This window comes from Aythya fuligula, chromosome 33 (genome assembly GCF_009819795.1).
Source record: "Aythya fuligula isolate bAytFul2 chromosome 33, bAytFul2.pri, whole genome shotgun sequence".
In the NCBI taxonomy this organism is placed as follows: domain Eukaryota; kingdom Metazoa; phylum Chordata; class Aves; order Anseriformes; family Anatidae; genus Aythya; species Aythya fuligula.
The window spans coordinates 937149-959197 of record NC_045591.1 but is presented as its reverse complement, the minus strand read 5'-3'; the positions used below and the strand labels follow the sequence as shown (position 1 = coordinate 959197).

General features: G+C 46.5%; 1 long non-coding RNA gene across 1 annotated transcript; it reads right to left on the bottom strand.

Annotated features, from left to right (window-relative positions):
- Window positions 1-723: 723 nt before the first annotated feature.
- Window positions 724-8958, bottom strand: LOC116500280. The gene is made up of 3 exons (XR_004254276.1): window positions 8810-8958; window positions 8753-8754; window positions 724-734 (listed from the first exon to the last, which is right to left on the bottom strand). It is a non-coding gene; the product is annotated as an uncharacterized LOC116500280 (long non-coding RNA).
- Window positions 8959-22049: the final 13091 nt, after the last annotated feature.

Genomic DNA, 22049 nt, shown 5'->3' with positions numbered 1-22049 from the left:
TCCACAGCCATCAGGTTTCATGGTCGTCTTTCCTGATGAATGAATCCTGGAAGTACAGAAAAGATACACGACATGTCCACAACTTCTGAGGAGACTATTGAACAGAAAAAAAAAATAGAAACAGCAAGCAGATAGCATGTCAGTTTTGTTAACAGAGTAACATTAACGTACTAGAAACTTCCATGTTCTATGTAGCCCCAAGGTGGTGCTGGGTACATCCACTGATATTATTGAGGCAGCACAACGTCAGAGATAGTTAATAGACAAGGTACACCCGAGGTGCACCCAGTTTGGATCAGCTTGCATATGAGTCTGCTGATACATCAGTACTGTTCTTCCAGAAGCAGACAGACTATTATTCACTCCTCGGTGGAGCCGAGGCTCTGTAAGGCTTTGCTTTTTTTCCTTCCCTCACTCTCCCTCTATTTCCAAGCTTAAAATTACACCCAGCAGCAACCTGCACCTCCCGGCGCACACAGCCCAGCCCCAGCCCGGGGAAAGCCCGGCCGCGCAGCCCGGAGCCCACGTGGCCGCCCGGTACCACAGAACTACAGCTCCCAGCATGCCTCGGGGCAGAGCAGTCCAGCCAACCCAGAGGGCCGTCGGCCAAGCGCGCACAACCGCACCTCCTCCAGCTGCCCTCTCTATACCCCCCTCCACCCCCCCAGCCAATCACAGCGTGGCTTCCCTCTGGGAAGGCCTGAGGACCACTCTCCCCCTGAGGACGCTCTCCCCTGCCCTGGGGGTCCAGCCGGTGACCCCCAGTCCCCCCACACACTTGAGCCACCGCAAGCAACCCCGGCCACGCTCTGCCTGCGCAGAGCAGCCCCCCCCGGGCCAGGGAGCAAAGACAGCACAGGGCTGCCCCCCCGGGTCCCGCAATAGGCAGCCCCCCACCCCACCCAGCAGGGCTGCCCCCACACTCCAAGGGGCCAGTGGCTGACAGACATGGGGACAACCCCCCTTCCCCCCCAGCCCCTGCCCTCTCCGCACCCACCCAGCTGCGGAACCTAGACCCACGGACACACAGCAACTCCCCTTCCCCTGGCGGGCAATGCATCAAGCGGTGTCCTTCTGTCCGTCCATCCATCCCTGCTTGAGAAATGGATGCCAGAAGTGGGCTTCTCACTATCGCTGCTGCTTTGGGTAGTTGTGGAGTAATTGCCTTAACCGTTTCCTCATTAATGGAAATGGTTAACCAGACCAAAGTTAGAACAAACGATGGGGATTCTCCCCTCTGAAGACAGGCCAGGAGAGCTGGAGTTGTTCACCATGGAGAAGAAAAAGCTCCAGGGAGAGCCGATTGCCGCCTTTCAGTGCCTAAAGGCAGCTTATAAAAAAAGTTGGAGAGCAACTTTTTGCTCAGACAGATAATGACAGGGCAAGGGAGTTTTTAAACTAAAAGAGGGAAGTTAGATTAAATGTCATGAGAACAGGGGAAAGGATAGAGGAAGACAGACGCAGAGAAGGGCAGAGGAATCAAAAAAGACCAAGAGACAAGTGGGACAGAGGAAGGAGTAACAGCGGTAGCTGGACAGAGAAATTGCAGGGAATGCTACTGCAGGCGTACAAACCTGGGTGCAGTGCTTTTGTCACTGATGGGCAGTACCAGTTATGGTTGCAATGGCGTGCAGGTTCAGCACAAGCAGTTGTCACAAAGTCTCAGGAGAGCATCGAAGCACAAGAGGAGTGTGAGGCATAATGGGTTTCTCAGGGTTCCAGAGTAGAGTACAATGGTCCAAAATGGGTGAGTGGGGGTTACGTGGCTACCCAGCAGACAACCAGATGCCCAGACAAGCCCTGCGTGCCACTATGTCAGCTCCTGAGGACCACACACATGCCAGCAGTCAACAAAGCGTGCAGAGGCAAGTTAGCAGCAAGAAACGGATATACAGCAGAGGATGTCCCTGTGCAGCCTGCACCCATCCCTCTCCCTGCCCTGCCAGCATTTGCAGCGTGGCACCATTCCACTCCCTTCCCATCCACCTTGACACTCCAACCACCTTAACCTATGGAGGGCTGCACTGAGCCCCTGGTTGCAGCATGCACATGTGAGTTCACTTCTTCCAGTATGCAAAAGGAAGCATTTATTCAGGGTTTCTTTTAAACTTCAAAGTAGTGCTGCATCTGGATGACTGGTTTGGAGGGATTACATTTCATATAAAACCCACGAGAAATAAACGTCTGGTAGAAATAGGTAACAAAATTCACGCTGTACACAGTTGTGCTATTTTTCTACAGTTGTCAAAAAATACAAAGAAATTAGATAAAAAAGGTTACTTGGTCAAAACATTAATGAAACATACGTTCCAAATGCATAGAAATCGCAGAGCGGTCAAACAGACAGTAAGTGTCTTAAAGCTTTAGAGCTTTCAAGAGCTGCCATGATCACACGACCAAAGAAAAGCTACCAAGTTTGTTCACCAAGACAGATGTTCAAAGTAAAGACAGTGAGAAAAACTTACACTCTACCACCAGGCATCCTTGCTGGCAGGGAGCAAGGGGAGGAAAAGAATGCAGCAGATGTTTAAACTTCTCCTTATGGTATCTGTACGTTTTGACGAAACCTCTCTGGCAAAAGCAAGGTCAGTTCGCAGATACTATCTAAGGAAACAGCAACAGACAGCAGCAAATAATGTGTGTCACGGATAGGATCACTTCATATTCATTGTACTGCACAATGACCAAGAACAATGCTCCCGGAGAGGAAAAACAAATCTCTCCCCACAGGGAGCACCCTGAAGCCTGAATGTCTTCAAAAAACATTTTACCCCTGCATTTTCTCACAATGTTCTCAGTTGGTATTTCTCTGAGGGAGAGGTAGGCTCTCATGGAGATACTTCATGCTCCCATGCTCTGAGAAGTCAGAAACAACATGATTGTCCCCTCTCAGTAACCACTTTGTAGTTAAGAGTCCTTCAATTCCCACTGGTCCACGTGCATGGATACGAGAAGTACTAATTCCAACTTCAGCACCTGTAGAAAACACACAAAGTAAAGTTGATCCTCGGAAGATATTCAACTTTGTAGTATATAGCTCTGCATCTTTATGTAGAAACAGTCATTCAGTGTGACCTCCCTTCCTTCACTCCTCCCCAAGTGTCAGAAGTGATTTTTATCTGTTCTGATTAGAGGAACTTAACTATTATAAATTGCAGTGTTTATACTTCTGTCTGTTACAGCTTCACTTTTAGAGAGAAAAGTGAGCCAGAAAGGTATGCATGTCTTACATATATCAGGCATTTGTTTAAGGGTTCAGCCTTTGAACCATAAGAACTAAATTAAATTAGTCAAGATCGCAATCTTACGTCCTTTCCCCCCCCTTCTTAAAGAGACCCCTGCATGATCTTATAAAACCCTAATTAGAATTTTTTAGCATGCAGAGCACTGCATGGTCAAGCCTGCTACAGAGATTTCTAGTAGTTTCTACCTCAGGAATTAATGTTTCCCTTGTCTTCTGCAATTCCTACTGTGTGCACCTGTTTACTTAGGTAACTGATACTCAGTTTTGTTCCAGTCTTTCCTTCCTTCTACACTGCCAAGTGAGCAAACAGCTTTGTGGTGCTTAGTTGCCTGCACACCACAGGCACTTACCGAGTCCAAATCTATATCCATCAGAGAATCGGGTACTGGCATTCCAGAAAACACAAGCACTATCCACATGCTGGAGGAAGAACTCCGCTGTTTTCTCTGAAAAAGAAGCAGAGCAGAAAATAGGATACAGTACATACAGCATGATCGTGCAGTCCAACAGGCACAGCCTCATACCCTGAACAGATCCAATAGCAGAACTTTTCACCTGCAATGTTATCAGACAGCATTTAACAGCCTGGATTAAAACATGCTCACGCACACCTTCTTCAGAGTACATTTAGCACATAGACACAACTGTAAATATTACAAGGAGCTTGCAAAGACAAGAAGAAAGTTAAAAGATGCCTAATTCTTACTACAGTCTAGACCTTGCAAACAGGGATAGTCTTATGACTGGGGAGAAGTGACAGCAGCCCCAAGCTACAATTTGCAGTCAGACAGTTAAACTACAAGTTCAGCTGTAAGCTGCATGTCAGTCACCCAGATCAATGGGACGAATGCTAAAGATGAGCTCTATCTCCAGTACACACCCAATTAAATCGCTGGTGCACCAGGTAGTGGCTTACACTATCAAAAGCAAGCTTTTCGGTGCTACTCATTTAAGTTCTGCAGAAGGTGCAGAAATAGATGCCTGCTTGAATCTCACACTGATGAGCCACAAATCAAAATGACCTTACTGTAGCTGACTCTCAGAAGTTTTAGGCTTGTATCGAGAGTCATCCTTTGGCTGGGAGCAGCTCTAGCTACGTTTTGAAGTGGCAGAGTGTTCAAACCTCATGTGGAAGAGTGAAAAAAGCACAGAGCAGCACATAGGAACAGAAGTTTGCAGCATCAAAGGAGCAAGAAACTGGGAACTGAGATATATGCAGCTTTTACGCTACAGATGCGGAACGGGGAAATAAAGGACTGGGAGAGATGGGGAAAAACGCTTGTGGTCCTTGTTTGCAAGACTTAAAAGTGACGTGCGAAGACAAAGCGTATATAGTCTGATCTTTCCCACTATCCATATTCCCTCTATAAAAGCTCACCTCTTCTTCCTTCAGAGGTCTAAAGGCATCTCCATGATTCAGGAGACGTTTCTGCAAAACTGTCTGATGTGGTAAGTCTGTACAATACAAGAACACAAAGCAACCTGCCTGACAAGAGCATGTGTTGACTTGTTGTTGGCCAGTTGCTCAAACACATGCCTTCACCTCCTGGAATAAGGGCACACAACATGTTTTCCTTGAATTAAACACAACTATAGATAGATGTAGCTCCTAGGGTTCCGGTTGATTATGCTTACTACAGAACCAAGATAAAAGAAACTACTGCAATGTAAGTAGTTATGCTAATAACAAGATCCCACAGTGAAACCAAAGCAGAAGCTTAAGGAAACAGACTAGGCCACAAACCATTCTCTGTGATAACATCCGTGTGAGAACTTCCATACTTGTGGATATGTTCAACAGCCTCTTGTACACTGTCCACAACCTCAGTGCAGCACTCCAGATCCCCATATTCAGTGCGGAGACATTTCACTTCTGAGGTGCTGAATGTCAAGTAAGAGGCAAACTTCGGGCCAGCATGAATCTTCACCTGCAATAACAGAAGTATTTTGTGCTGTAGATTTTACCAATGCATAACAGGTGAAAAGTGCAGCTTGTTGTTCTGGGTATAGCCAGGATGGAGTTAATTTTTTTCATAGTAGTCCTTACACTGCTATATATTGCATTTGCGCCTTAAACGAACCGCTATTTTGGCTGTTGCTAAACAGTGCTCACCCAGTTTCAAGGCTTTCTCTTTTTCCCCCACAGTGAGTAGGTCAAGGGTATGCTAAAAGTTAGGAGAGGACATAACCACAACTGATTCAAACTGACGAAAGGGATAGTCTGTGCCATATAATGTCATAGTCAACAATAAAAAATGAGGGGAGGGGACTTTCGAGGAAGGTAGACATTGCTCAGGACATTGCTGGACACTGATCTATTCGTGGCAGGTGGTGAGTGACTGTATTTTCATCACTTGTTTTGTTTTTCCCTTTCTCATTTGCTAATTAAAATATATTTGTTTCAAACCATGAGCTTTCTTGCTCTTTCTCCTCCCACTTGAGAGCAGAAGGGAAAAGTGAACAACGCATTGGCTGATGCTTAGCTGCTGGTCTGGGGTTGACCCACATTTGTGAGACTTGCGACAGGAACCGAGGGAATGGCATAGAGCTGTGGCAGGGGAGGGTCAGGCTGGATGTTAGGGAAAGTTTCTGCACCAAGAGGTGGCTGAGCACTGGAACAGGCTCCCAGGACAGTGGTCATGGCACTGAGCCTGCTGGAATTCAAGGAGTGTTTTGGCAACGCTCTCAGATGTATAGTCTGATTTCTGGGTGGTCCTGTGTGGAGCTAGGGGTTGAATTTGGTAATCCTCATGGGTCCCTTGCAACTCAGGATAATCTATGATACTTCAGACTTGCTGATTAGAATCCCTGCCTTTGAAGGCTTTCAGGAAAGGTGCCTGTAAGCTGGCATTTTCTTCTGCAACTATAAATTTGGTTGATAAACCCTGACATGAATTTACGTGTTTACTGTTCTGAAGTCAGATTAGACAACAGTAACATCAAGTCCTCCCCCCTGTATTAAGGGGCGGGAGCTGTTGGGTGCTTGTGGAAATCCACCAGTCGTCACATAAAATCCATAAATTAACCCTTCACTTCCCCCCAAAAAAACAAACAAACAAAAAAACATATTTCTCTTAGTATGACCTTTTTAACATCACCAAAACATGACCTGTCTATTTTACCATGTTTTCCTGCATGAATCACTGCTTGTATACACTATTTGCCAAGTGTAAATTGTTATAAGTTAGACCACACAATTTACTGGTCTACTGAAATTATTTTATTAATCAAGTAAGCAGACACAAGCAAAACAGCGCTGGGCAGCTGGGGAGTCTCCGCTCCACCACGGCACGCAACTTCCCCTTTCCAGTGTCGCTGTTTTATAGCACTTAAGTTCCGGCTTGTCGAGACCTGTCGAGACCTGTCCTGAGACTGCACAGTCTGTTGTTGGGGGTCGTTATTCTTCCTCCGGTGATCATGCATTGTGCTTATGTTCAGGTGGGGGCAAAACAGGATGTCTTGCAGTGGGTGGGTGGTATCTTACAAAATCTTTGTTTTAACAAGGATGTTCACCCAATCCCCCTTCCCCATTTGTCCCCATGTTACAATGCCGTGAGTTGTGAAACCTTATCTCCTCAGTAGATTCTTTAAATTCTCAAGGACAATGAACAAACCCCTACTAATTTATCACAATCCCTCCTTTTTCTTTTTCTAACATATTTTGTTCATTGAATTTTTGCAATATCTGCTTGCTGAGCATCGAAGTTTCTGCGTTGTCCTCCTCCTGCTCAAGAGATTCATACTTGGCACGCAAAAGCATAAGATGAGCAGCTTCTAATCGACTTTTCACAATTGCGATTACTTGATTGAATATACATGGTCCAAAAGTCAGTGTTAATATAAGTAACAACAAGGGGGCCCTGCTATGGTTGATAGCAGGGTAGTAAGCCAAGGTGAGTAATTAAACCAGGATTCATACCAATTCTGACGAGCCTCATTTTCCCTTTTGCGTTTTTCTAATCCTTCCCGCAATTTAGTCATTGTATCTCTTACCACTCCAGTATGATCTTTACCAGATGGTATTCAGCCACTGTGTGATGGGTATACATATACTCTTCAGAGTGGTATAGAATCCTTGGTATAATGACCACCTGTACACAAAAATCATGAGATGTGTTAAACAATTTTAAAGATAGGTAAGGAGTGACTCCCAACAATGAACATACCCACCTAGTTTTGTTTGCAGGAATTAACCATTTGTGTGTTTGGTACATTTTTTTTTCAGTGGCATGGCACAGATCATTTTTATCTCTTGGAACTGTGCCGATACATCTACCTTTTCCCGTAACTTGGGTCAGTTATCCCGATTTCCTGACCCCAACTGCACTTGGAAGAATTTGAATATGGGGGCTTAACACTTACACATAGCCAGCACCCTTCAGTTATCTCCTCGGGTACAACCCCTTTCTTTTTTCACAATGCTTGGAAGCAGTGTGGGAAAGGATAACTCTGTCAACTTATTAGAAAACACTGTAGTAGGTTGGGCAGTCACAGAATCACAGAATTTTCTAGGTTGGAAGAGACCTCAAGGTCATCGAGTCCAACCTCCAACCTAACGCTAACAGCCCTCCACTAAACCATATCCCTAAGCTTTACATCTAAGCGTCTTTTGAAGACTTCCAGGGATGGTGACTCCACCACTTCCCTGGGCAGCCTGTTCCAGTGCCTCACAACCCTTTCAGTGAAGAAGTTCTTCCTAACATCTAACCTAAAACTCCCCTGGCTCAACTTAAACCCATTCCCCCTCGTCCTGTCACCAGGCACGTGGGAGAACAGGCCAACCCCCACCTCGCTACAGCCTCCCTTGAGGTACCTAAAAAGAGCGATAAGGTCACCCCTGAGCCTCCTCTTCTCCAGGCTGAATAAGCCCAGCTCCCTCAGCCGCTCCTCGTAGGACTTGTTCTCCAGGCCCCTCACCAGCTTCGTCGCCCTTCTCTGCACCCGCTCAAGCACCTCCATGTCCTTCTTGTAGCGAGGGGCCCAAAACTGAACACAGTACTCGAGGTGCGGCCTCACCAGAGCTGAGTACAGGGGGACGATCACCTCCCTAGCCCTGCTGGTCACACTGTTCCTGATACAAGCCAGGATGCCATTGGCCTTCTTGGCCACCTGAGCACACTGCTGGCTCATATTCAGCCGACTATCCACCATCACTCCCAGGTCCTTCTCTGCCTGGCAGCTTTCCAACCATTCCTCTCCCAGCCTGTAGCTCTGCTTGGGGTTATTGCGCCCCAGGTGCAGGACCCGGCACTTGGCCTTGTTAAACTTCATGCAGTTGACCTCAGCCCATCGGTGCAGCCTATCCAGATCCTCCTGCAGAGCTTTCCTACCCTCAAGCAGATCGACACACGCACCTAACTTGGTGTCATCTGCGAACTTACTGAGGGTGCACTCGATGCCCTCATCCAGATCATCGATGAAGATATTAAAGAGGACCGGCCCCAGCACCGAGCCCTGGGGGACGCCACTAGTGAGTGGCCTCCAACTGGACTTGGCTCCATTCACCACGACTCTTTGGGCCCGGGTATCTTTACAGTCTGGACAACCAAACCTTCCCCTATTAACTCTTTATTAGGCCCGACTACCTTGGAAGTCTCGGGTTTTTCCTTCTTTATTAGTATGAGTCCTCCCCTATCTGTTCCATGTTCGTAAAATCTGACGTGTTTCCTAGTACCCAGCTAGTATCGTCCAAGTTTGTTATATTTATAGATAGAACCTTGCAAATTTCTTTATTTCCGTGGAAGGTTCCTGTATACCCTATACCATGCCCTCGCCACCTGTAACAAGGATCCAATTGTCGGTTACAACCTTGCAGCCTATATTCCACTTGTAAGAATTTATCCCGACCAGCCCCGAGTGTCCAGTCCGTAGCAATGGTTTCACACCCCCGGTATGCACAATAATACACGTTCAGGCATTTACAGTACCCCTTTCCCAGGTTAGAACTTGGGCAGAAATAAAATCCCATATATTCCCAGCATCGGGGCCTTGAGATCAGCTGACATAGTGTAAAAGTAAAGCTTGGCCCCCCCGATGTTATCTGGGTTGCAATAACCTGTTGATCTTCAAATCGACTTAAAGTCCATTTAAAAGGTTGGTGGGGGTGGTGTTGAGTCGCTATGCAGGATGAAATCACTGCGAGAACCCCCAAATACCAATAGGAATGGCTGAGGCCCATTTCTTTCCCCACTTATTCACTCCTCTGCCTCACTTGTCAGTTGGGTTGCAGCCAACTACAAGGTTTTAGTTCTTCTTGGCAGCAGTAGTGTTCTCCAGGGGAGAGCCTCTACCTTAACCCACGGTACCTATCAAGTTCGTCGCAATGTGAGCTTCAGGTATTTGTTTCCTGGAGCGATCTCCCACTTCTCGTCACAAATGGGTCCTTTAACGTGGCTGGCATGTGTCCATCCTTTCTCTGCAGTCCGGATGGCTTTTTCTGCAGTAAGCAAAACAACATAGGGGGCTTCCCCATCGTGGTGTTAAAAAAAAAGTCTCTTTCCAAGTCTTAATTAGAATTGAGGGTGATCACGTGGCAATTCCAAGTCATAGGGCATACCATATAGCATTTCAAAAGGAGAAATTCCTACATCAGTTCTGGGCTGCATCCATATGTTTAACAGTGCAAGGGGTAAGCATTTTACCCAAGAAGCCTTAGTTTCCAGCATAAGTTTTGTTAGTTGTTTCTTAATTTCACCATTCATTCGCTCTACCTTTCCAGAAGAGGAGGGGTGCCAGGGGCTGTGAAAATCCCACTCAATCTCTAAGGCCTGCTTTAATCCTTGCAGTAAAGCTTTACGCTCATTCAGTCACGTGGTCAATTAGGACAAACAAGTAACTCAGTAAAGTCTACCTGTATACTTTGGAAAGGTCAAAGCCCTGGCTCCTGTCCCCCTCAAGATAGGTTACAGAAGACCTTTTTATTTACCTTTTGACATATAGTACATCCTCTGCATGTGTGCTTCCCTAAAGTATATATTCCTACACAGACCTGCTTTCTTAGAACAACATCACACATTGCTTGCACCTCCCAATGATTCTTCTGATGTAAAACAGTTAATATTTGCCTCATTATCACTTTATTCAGCATTTCTCTCCCATCAGGGAGTATCAATTTTCCTTAAAATGATCCACATATTTGTAACATTAATACCTCCTTGGGAGGTTGTAATTGCTCCAAAACCTTTTTTAGAATTTACCCAAATAGATAGGTGGCCCTGTAAACCCCTGAGGTAAAATTGTCCACCTATATTGTTGCTTCCGTCCCCATTTCAGGGTCTTTCCAGTCAGAGGTGAATATCCAGGTATGTTTGCTCTCAGGGCCTGAGAGCACTCCATTAATAACACTGTTATTCCAGTCTAACAATTTACTATTTGAATGCCCAATTTAATCATCAAATCCCTTCCCAACAAGTTAGTTTCCGCCTTGGATACATACAATAATTGCCCAGTGATCATTTTATCCCCTGGTCTCAGCTTAGTATTCCCCAAAAATGGCACTGTTATCCCAGTCCCTTCTACCCCCATCACATTTAGGGTTTCATTAGTTAATTTAATCCCTGATGCTTTACAAGTCAGTAATGACTTAGCTGTTCCCCAGTGTATTGGGTTTGATGGCAAGGTTCGGGGGGGGTGTGAGGGGTGTGGGAGTGGGAAACTGCAGTGGCAGCCCCCGTGAGAAAAACGCAGAAACCTCCCCGTGGTAGATAAGGGATAATTTCATCTGGCCCCAAAGGGGCCCACTGCTGCCCAGAGCCAAGCCATGAGCAACACAGTCCGTGCCTCTGTGAGAGCACATCCACGAAAACAAACAAACAAAGAAACAAACAAAAACCTGCTGCTCAACAGCAGTTGGGAGAGCGAGAAACCCCCCCGCAGACACCAAAGTCAGTGCAGAAGGAAGGGGAAGGAGGCGCTCCAGGCGCTGGAGCCGAAGCCCCCCTGCGGCTGCTGGAGAGGCCCCTGGTGGAGCAGGCTGTTCACCCCCCTCCCTGATGCTTGGGAAACTGAACAAACACCACAGCAAATATGCAAATATACCAAAACTTCTAGACTGTTACTTAGATAATGCCTACATCCTCTTTCCCTGCTCATTCAACTTCAAACAGCTCTGTTAAATATTACATGCCACACCTTTAACACCTTCAGCAACCCTTTTAACACTTCCTTTATCTTTCTCCAGCCCGTACTTTTCTAATACCAGCACCAAAGGCTCATTCTGAGTCCAACTTAATTCCATACCTTTTCCCTCCAAGATACTGAAACAACATATCAATCAATATACCACATTTCATCCCATTTTCCTTCTTTCCACAAAAACAACATTAACTGTAATATGGTGTTATAATTAATAGTTCCATTTAGGGGCCACTCCGCTCCATCCTCTAGTTTATAAAGTGGCCACCATTGATTACAATATTTGATAAGAGTTCTTTTACTTTCTGTGCCCTCTCACCCCACTATATCCCTCCAATGTGTTAGTATACACCCTAGGGGGCTTTTCCTCGGGGTTTCTTTGCTTTGAACATTTCCTATTGTAATCTACCGTGGTTAATATTCCACTGTTTTCCTAGAAGCTCTTTACTAGTCAATACCAATCCCTCCAAAATTCACAATATATAGATACACAAATAAAATCAAACCACTGTAAATTAACTGCCTGTTGACAATTACACTGAGGACATTTAAACCTGATGAGCCGATGATATGCCTGGGCAAATTTTGTTCCCTTAGACATACACCTCAATGGCAGTTCTTATATTTACATATTTTCATATTAACATATGAATAAAAGAATACTTTAACAAAAATGCCCGGGCTTTTATATATACAATATACAATGTACAGTTATTATTCCAGTTAGAATATTCCTCAGCAGCTGCAAACACTATGCCAGTTGCCATTAAAGCTTGCTTACCCTCCTCCTGTCCTTTTCTTAAAATCTCGGACATCCCCAGAGTTAATGGGGATGGCCACATATTCCATTCCTGGCTGGGGTCCCCCCATCGCTATTTCTCATAGAGGATATAATCCCTCCCTTAAAGCAGATTTCTGATTTCTTGCCCTGCTTCTGGTTACCGGCCCCTGTGTTTCATGATCTGATTCCGATTCTCCTGGATTAGCTAATTCGGGGAGTCCATTAAGGACGGGAGCCGTTGGTGCGGGCGGTGGAATATAGGGCGGGGGCGGTGTCGGGACTTCTAAATCCTTTCTCTTTTTATCCCGCCCTCCTTTTTCTTTTAGAGGATATAGATGCGTCCTCGTATCTGAATTTATCCAGAGGTGCGCATACTCACTTTCTTCCAGACTAAAGGGTTCCTTTGAGTTTACATAAATATTTAGGCCTGACAAACCCAATCTTCAAAAGACCCAAATACAGGCCAGTAAAGGTGGTCTCCTCGAATCTGTTTACCACCCCAAACTTCAACACAATAATGTATCATTTTTACTTTATTCCTTCCCCGCCTAAAAGGGGAATCCTCCCAATTTTTAATCATTAATCTCGGGGTAACCTAACATCAGACATTACCCCACCCATGGGACCAGAAGGCTTACTCTTCTTCTGTCCCATCTTCCGGAACACCTTCACACACACACGCATGGATCGCTTCCCCCTTTTCGTGGCCCAGTCCCTCACGGGATGTGGGAACCGCACTACCGAGGGGTCCACACTCGCTTCGTCCGCAATTGGACGTCTCACAACGACACACTCCAGGATACCCAACCCCAACCGAACGGATCACCGGCCTATACTTACCCACCCCGTGGGTCTTCGTTCGGGCTTCGTGCACAAAGGTTGCCTGGGGTTTACTGGTTTTATTTGCTTGTGTCTAATTTTTGGGTTCATCGGTGAAGGATTTGAATGAAAGTAGTCCTAGTGAAGGCCGCTGAAATCAGCGGGGCGCCCCCTCCGAAGGTCTTTCAATCAGATTGCCTTCATCCGAGTCACGGCACCAAATTGTTATAAATTAGACCACACAATTTACTGGTCTATTGAAATTATTTTATTAATCAAGTAAGCAGACACAAGCAAAACAGCGCTGGGTGGCTGGGGAGTCTCTGCTTCACAACAGCACACAACTTCCCTTTCCAGTGTTGCTGTTTTATAGCAGTTGAATTCCGGCTTATCAGGACTTGTTGAACTGGCTGAGGCTGCGCAGTCTATTGTTGGGGGGGGGGGGGGTCGTTATTCCTCTGCTTCATGTTCAGGTGGGGGTAGTGAAGCGGCAAAAAGGATGTCTTGTGGTAAGGAATTTCACAGAGTCTGGTTTAACTCAAGGATGTTCACCCAACACCCTTTCCTGCTTCCTCCCTTATCAAGGTCATTAAATTTTACAACCTTTTCTCCCCAGCAGATTCTCCAAATTCCTCAAAGACAATGAACAAACCCTCACTAATTTATCACACTTCTCAATGCTGGCATCTGTGTCCACGTACACGTGACAGATCCCTTCACTGCGTCCCATCAATAGAATTCCCTTAGCAGCTTTCTGGATATTCCTGACTAGCTGGGATGAACCACGCGGAATGATTAGATCTATCAGCTTCTCCAAATGGCAGAGATCTTCTGCTTCCTCTTTTGTAATCACCTGTGAGAGCTGTGACACAGTCAGTCAATGGCCTGAATTCTCAAGCTCTGCCCGTGCTTTTTATACATGCCACAGCAAAAAAGTTATTGATTTAATTCTAAACACTTACAAGTTGCACTGCATCTTTCACTCTGTGAATGGAGAGTGCTTCTCGGGTCAGACGATGAAGGATTTGTTTGCTATATGCAGCCGTTAGGGTTGTATTGTATTCTCAACAACCCTGTATTCTCAACATGGCCGCCCAGTAAGCGGCTTCTCGAGAACTACACCTCCCTCAATGCTCTGGGAAGCCAACATGGCTTCCTGGAAACCCAGTGCCAAAAAACTACATTTCCCAGCGTTCCCTGGAAAATTGAACCTCTCAGCTTGCTGTAGGACGCCATTTTTTGCCCTCCTATGCCCTCCCTTTTCTTTGGGGGGGGGGGAGGAGGGGGTTCCCATCCAGTTCTGGGGGTTTCCCCTCAATTTTGGTGTATCACCTCTACATTTCAGGGTTCTTCCCCACAATTTAGGGGTTCCTTCCCCTAATTTGGGGCTTCGCACCCCCAGTTTTGGGGTTACCCTCCAATTTTGGGGATTCTCCCCCAATTTCAGGGGTTCCCCCCCACAATTTTTGGGTCCCCCACCATCCTTTTCTTGCCTTTCCCCTTAATATCAAGGTTTGTCCTTCCCCCCCTAATATTAGGCCTAACCCTAACCCCTATTAACACAAACCTCTAACCCTAAACCTAACTGTTGCCAAGCTTTCAAGCAGTGCAAAGATTCAAAAAACAACCAACCAACCTCTCTCCATCACAAAGTTTCTGTTTTGCTATTGTAGCACGCAATTACACAGTAGTGTCCACCGCATCAGCACTGCCCTACTTTGGAGCCAGAATACCCTTGTGTTTCTGTCATAAGGCTTCTGTGGTCCATTTCATTGTGCTAACACCATGCCACTATTTTCAATTAGAGCTGCTTTTGAATGTCTTGTTATCTTTGATGACTCTCATGCCAACAAATATTGTGCAGTAAACATGCTTTCTCAATGTCACATTATCTCCTTAGCGAAACTATACTGTCAGCATCCATTTTTTATCTTTTTTCTTACTGATAGCCATTTTCAGTTTCTTTAGTAAAATGAAAAGATAACACCCCATATCACAGACTCCATGGTCCTGAACTTTGGAGCATAAGAGCTTGTAAAAAAAAAAAAAAATGCATTTCCTTTTGTTATAAGTTGCCCCCTTAATTAATTTTCAGAGAGCATTGCATTAATAATAGAAAGGAATTTATTGAGTAAGCAACAGCAAGCAAAACAGCGCTGGGCGGCCGGGGAGTCTCGGCTCCGCCAACGGCACGCACCTCACCCCCGCCAGGGTCCCTTTTTATATCTTGGTAATTCCGGGATTACGCAGCACATCCTGGTATATTCTGTGACTGCGCGTACTGTTGCTAGGGGGTCGTCTCTGTCCCTCTGGTGGTCGTGAAGATGAAGGCCGTAGTCTTCCTCAGCGTTGTGGTTCAACTTCTTTCTTTATTTGGTCATGTTGGCCCAGCGTGAGACAGGAAGGCAGGATGTTGATACACTAGCAACTTATCAGGAGATGGTTACATGAGCTTTGCAGCAGTGTTTTTGAACAAAAGAGGCACCCAACATGGCCGCCCGAAAGCCCATGCTGGAGAACTGCATCTCCCGACATGCTCTGGGCACCCAACATGGCCTCCAGGAAGTCCAGTGCCCGAGAACTGCATCTCCCCAACATGGCCTCTAGCTTTGGGGCAATCCTGGACATGAAGACGGACTAGGAGAAGCACTCTTTGAGAGCAGTCCTGCAGAGAATGGCTTGGGGGTTCTGGTGAATGAAAAGCTTGAAATGAGCCAGGAGTGCATGCTTGCAGGCCAGAATGCCAACTGAATCCTGGGCTGCATCAACAGAGGAATGGCCAGCAGGTTAAGGGAGGGGATTGTCTCCCTCTATTCTGCCCTTCTAAGGCCCCACTTGAAGTAGTGTGTCCAGGTCTGGGCCCCCCAGAACAAGAAGGATGTTTATCTTTTAAGAGCAGGTCCAGAGGGGGGCTACAGAAGTGCTCAAGGGGATGGAACACTTCTCCTATGAAGAAAGGCTAAGAGAGCTGGGGCTTTTCAACCTACAGAAGAGAAGGCTTTGGGGTGACCCCATTGCAACCTTGCAGTACTTAAAGGGGACGTAAAAAAAAAGATGGGGAACAACTATTCTTAATCAGATAAAGACAGGATAAGGGGGAATGGCTTTAAACTAAAAGAGGTGAGATTTAGATTAGAGGTTAGGAGGAAATACTTCACTTGGAGGGTGGCGAGGCACTGGAACAGGTTGCCCAGAGAAGTTGTGAATGCCTCATCCTTGGTTCAAGACCAGACTGGACAAGGCCCTGAGCAACCTGATCTAGTGAGTGGTGTCCCTGCCTATGGCAGGGTGGTTGGAACTGGATGATCTTTGAGGTCCCTTCCAACCCAAGCCATTCTATGATTTCATGCTGTCGTTCTGTTGATTACTATGTTGGACACTTCATATTTTGAGCTTCCTTTTTTTTTATAAGCTATGTAGGCTTTGGCTGCAGCTCCATAGTGATCAGTGCAGTCGTTCTTCAGGGTATAGAGAATTCCCCTTCTTTCTTAGTAACTGTAATAGCAATTCCAAGCTGTAAACTACTTTGTCATCCTAAGTTGTCTTTTCTTCTTAGGCTTTAGGTTATATATTAGTGACAAAAGCTTAATTTAATTAAAATACCTGTTTGTATTAGGCGCTGAAATTGAAAACCACTGTGAAAGGGGATACACCACCTACCCTGGCAACCACCAGCTTCTGTAAAAAGGAGGTGAGTGAACCCATTTGTGTAAGGAGAGTTAAAAAAAAAAAAAAAAAAAAAAAAAAAAAAAAACTAAATTCAATTGAGCATAGCACTGTATATCAGTTGTATATATTGTTTATTTACTTTTCTGATTAGATTCTATAGCAGCAAAGTTGTAACGTATAGTGTGTTAAAGTGATTCTTCAGCCCATAGCAAATGAATAAAGGATGAGCCTGAAGGTAGTAGTACTTCTCATGCTAATGCAAGTCTGGATATTTTTATATCTGAGCATATTTCATGAAAGAAAAACAAACAAACAAACAAACAAAAAACCATAATATTTTCCATAACCAATCATCTTTTATTATTTCAACATCTTTATCAAGTTTAAAGCAAAATTTAGTTGTGTTTTTACTTCCTGTAACTACATTTTTTATACAAGGCATAGGAGTGAAAACTGTAAATTACACTTTTCTAAGTGCATCTTATATATAGAAACTTCAGAAGTGCTTGTAGAATTTCAGACTGCAGCTTAATACTTAATATTAGAGAAGAGAGTGGAGAGGGGACAGAACTTAGGAGGTAAGTACAGAGAACACGTGACAAAAGAACAATCTGGGGGAAAGGTAGTTTTAGCAGTACCATGTCTAAATATCACAAATGAACCATGAAATGAAATCAAACTGTATATGCATGGTGGTGCAACTCCCTGTCTGTGTGCAGGGGAGGTATGGGAAGAGAAACCCTTTGCTGCTGCTGCCAGCCGCCATATCGTATGCACATGGAGAGATGAACACGAAGGAGCACAAAGGCCATCAGCTATTCCTACAAGACTCATGAAGGCCAGTGAGGCAGATAGTGTCATAAGGCCAAGTAACATATCCTAGGAAGCCACCTGAGTGCAGCTCTGGGATGTGCTTCCTTGAACCAACATCCCTATGCCCATTCCTCATGTCCTGGGGCATCTCAGAGAAGGGCAGAGCAGGGAAAGGCACCACAGGACTGAGGTGCCTCCCAGCCTCTGGCAGTGGCTACAGGAGCCAGAGAGACCCTGCAAGTGCTGCAGTCCCTGTGGGTGTGCAAGGCAGGGACTCTATGACATTTGGAAAAGAGGGCGGGCCACTCAGGAGGACAATAAGGATGTTGTAAGGCTGTGCAGGGACAAAATTAGAAAGGGCAAAGCTCATCAGGAGCTCAATCTGGCTACTGCTGTTAAAGGTAACAGAAAATATTTTTATAAATACATAAAACAAAAAGGAGGACTAAGGAGAATCTCCATCCTTTACTGGATGCAGGGGAAAACTTAGTGACAAGAGATGAGGAAAAGGTTGAGGTGCTTAATGCCTTCTTTGCCTCAGTCTTTAGTGGCAAGACCAGTTGTTCTCTGGATACTCCGTACCCTGAGCTGGTGGAAGGGGATGGGGAGCAGAACATCGCCCTCATAATCCATGAGGAAATGGTTGGCAACATACTACAGCACTTAGATGTACGCAAGTTGATGGGGCCAGATGGGTACTGAGGGGACTCATACACCTGAGGGTACTGAGAGAACTAAAGGAAGAGCTGGCCAAGACACTTTCCATCATTTATCAGCACTCCTGGCTGTCAGTGGAGGTCCCAGTGACTAGCAAACGTGATGCCCATCTACAAGAAGGCCCGGAGGGTAGACCTGGGAAACTGTAGGCCTGTTAGTTTGACCTCAGGGCCAGGGAAGCTCATGGAGCAGATTATCTTGAGTGTCATCACGCGGCACTTACAGGGCAACCAGGTGATTAGGCCCAGTCAGCGTGGGTTTATGAAAGGCAGGTCCTGCTTGATGAACCTGATCGAACCTGATCTCCTTCTATGACCAAGTGAATGAGGGAAAGGCTGTAGATGTGGTCTACCTTGATTTCAGTAAGACTTTTGACACTTCTTCCCACAGCATTCTCCTGAAGAAACTGGCTGCTCAAGGCTTGAACTGGTGTACACTTCGTTGGGTTAAAAATTGGCTGGATAGCTGGGCCCAAAGAGTCGTGGTGAATGGAGTTAAATCCAGTTGGAGGCCAGTCACTAGTGGAGTTCCCCAGGGCTCAGAACTAAGGTCAGTTCTCTTTAATATCTTTACCAATGATCTGGATGAGGGGTTAGAGTGCACCCTCAGTAAGTTTGCAGGCGACAACAAGTTAGGTGTGTGTGTCGACCTGCTCAAGGGTAGGAAGGCTCTGCAGAAGGACCTGGATGGGCTGGACCGGGTTCATTGCAGATGCTCTTCTCTGCTATGTCACACTACCCTGTCTTTCTGGACCGGGCTGTCAGGCATTTGGATCAGTGCAATTTCTGGGGACTTGAAAAATGTGGGCATCAAACGCTTCTTCAGGAAGGGCAAGAAAAAGGATTGGCAGAACTGCAATTGTCACCTCTAACCCTGGGAATGTGATAGGGAAAGTCCTGCCGCAGCCATCTTCAGGAAGTTGGAGGAACCAAAGGAACTGCTGAAACAGAAGGGGAGGGGAAAGAAGGGAACGAGGTGAACCTGCACTTTAGCAAGGCCTTTGCCATGGTTTCCTGGGGTTCCCTTTAGCCACACTGGTGATATGTGGACTGAAGAAGGGGATGATGTTTTCGGGGACAAGGTGTCTGGACATCAGTGGTACAAAGTCCTCCTGCCAGCCAGTTACCAGCAGCATCCCTCAGTGATGGGCACATGGGCCAACACTGTTGACACTCTTTGTTATCTCCCTTCAAGATGGCATGGAGCGTACAGTGTGACCAGCAGGGCTAGGGAGGTGATTGTCCCCCTGTACTCGGCTCTGGTGAGGACGCACCTCGAGTACTGTGTTCAGTTTTGGGTCCCTCGCTACAAGAAGGACATCGAGGTGCTTGAGCGGGTGCAGAGAAGGGCGACGAAGCTGGTGAGGGGCCTGGAGAACAAGTCCTACGAGGAGCGGCTGAGGGAGCTGGGCTTGTTCAGCCTGGAGAAAAGGAGGCTCAGTGGCGACCTTATTGCTCTTTACAGATACCTTAAAGGAGGCTGCAGCGAGGTGGGGGTTGGTCTGTTCTCCCACGTGCCTGGTGACAGGACGAGGGGGAATGGGCTTAAGTTGCGCCAGGGGAGTTTTAGGTTGGATGTTAGAAAGAATTTCTTTACCGAAAGGGTTGTTAGACATTGGAACAGGCTGCCCAAGGAAGTGGTGGAGTCACCATCCCTGGAAGTCTTTAAAAGGCGTTTAGATGTAGAGCTTAGGGATATGGTTTAGTGGGGACTGTTAGTGTTAGGTCAGAGGTTGGACTCGATGATCTTGAGGTCTCTTCCAACCTAGAAATTCTGTGATTCTGTGATTCTGTATTTCTCAATCTCAGTCTTTATACATGCATTATTCTTTAATTCAATGACTCTCCCTCAGAGTGCTCTTCGAGGACAGAAGAAATGGAGGGAAAAAAAAAAAAAAAGAGGAAAAAAAGAAAGAAGCATTAGCATTGTTGGGAAATGTGTTTTGGTAAATGTGTGTTTATATAAAATGTATTTTCCTAAATGTTTGCATAAAACTATTGTTCAAGAAAGCATTCCTTTTCTGCACAGCTTTGAACTGTTTCCTCAATCTATTTTAATGTCTGGTTTCAGTTTTCCAGTCAGAGGTGGACACTGCCTCCAAGATTTCCTTGGGTAGCCGAGGGACCCAGGTGGGAAAAGTGACACAGGACCTAGGGGAGCCCTTCTGGAGCACAAGCTGGGAGGCATGAACTGAGGCTAGGCCCCTCAGGGTCTGTGCAGGGCTGCTAAGCATGCTGTGCAGGGCCTGCCTACAGCATGCTGTGTCCTTCCATCCCACTAAGATGTCACTTCTGTCTCAGAAACTGACCATCCCCATGCAGGGAGACAGGTCCTTGCAGGTCATAGAAATGTTTGAAAAGCTGCCCCAAATATGAGGACACATTTGGGGAGGTCAGGAGGCAAGACATCAAGAACTGCTCCATATCATGTGGCCCATCTCTCAGGAGCAAACTGCTTCAACCTGGGTCCCCCATGGGCAGCAGCTCCTGCCAGGGCAGCAGCTCCTGCCAGGTCACCTGCTCCTGCGTGGGCTCCTCTCCATGGGCTACAGGTCCGGCCTGGAATCTGCTCTGGCAAGGGTCCTCCACAGACTACAACCTCTGTCGGTGCAGGTCCACCATGGTCTCCTCTACAGGTTGAAGGGGTCAGCCTGCTTCACCATGGTCCTCATCACAGGCTGCAGGGGACTTCTGCTCCAGGACATGGAGCATGTCTCCCCCTCCTTCTTCACTGACCTTAGCACCTGCAAGGCTGTTTCTCACTCGTCTCTCTCTCCCAGCTGCTGTTCTGCAACAGTTTTTGTTTTTTGTTTTTTTGTTTTTTCTGTTTAAATATGCTCTCACAGAGGTGCAAACAATGTCGCTTATTGGCCCAGTTCTGGCCAGCAGTGGGGCCCTTATCTAACATGGAGCAGCTTCTGGATCCTTCTCACCAAAGCCACCTCTATGGCCCCCCACTACCAAAACCTTACCACATAAACCCACTCCATGCAGTCACATGGCATTCAAAGATGAATGTGAGGGGCCGTGGATTTGATCTGCTTGTAATCGACAAGGAGGAGATGAGAGGAAATGCTCTGATGACCTCAACTCTGCCTCAGGATCTCCTGCCCCAGCAGGAAGAATGTGACCGTGGCAGTGACTGTGAGGTCACTTCTGTCTCTGCAGTTGATAGGGCAGCAGCAGCAACATGTCACAGAAAGGGCCTATGAGGTCACTTCCATCTGGACTAGCTGACAGGTCACCCTTGGCTTCGACATGGGTGTCGGACATTTTGGCCGCCATGTGCCAGTGGCCCTGCTAGGCTAGCAGAAGGCACCTGCTTGGCATGCTGACTGTGGGATCCCCTCTGCCTCCAGACCCAGGAGGACCCAGACAGAAAGAAGGCCCCAATATGGGTAGTCCTGTCCCTTCTGCTTGAGTCTGTGACTGGACAGCAGGAGGCCAGTCATGGACTCAAGGCTTGGGTGTGTCTAGCCAAGAAGCTGCAAGGCCAGCAGCAGGCCCATGGCTTGGGAGATGCTGCTGAGGTGACTTGTGTCTGGTTGGCTGACAGGCCACAAGAAGGCTGATGGGTTGGGATACCTACTTCAGCAGTGGTTTCCACCCTGATGGAGCTTTCTTTAGTACTAGGAAAGAGCAGGAGATAAAAAAATTTCCACAATGTGTACCTTGGAAGGTTAGCCAACAGGTTCATAGAGCCATAGAATCATAGAATATCCTGACTTGGAAGGTTTCCACAAGGATCCTCAAATCCCACCCCCAAATCTGTACATTAACTCCCAAATATTGGTCCATGTACTTGAGAGGGTTGTCCAAATGTTTCTTGAATTCTGACAGCCTCAGTGCTGTGACCGCTTCCCTGTGGTGCTTG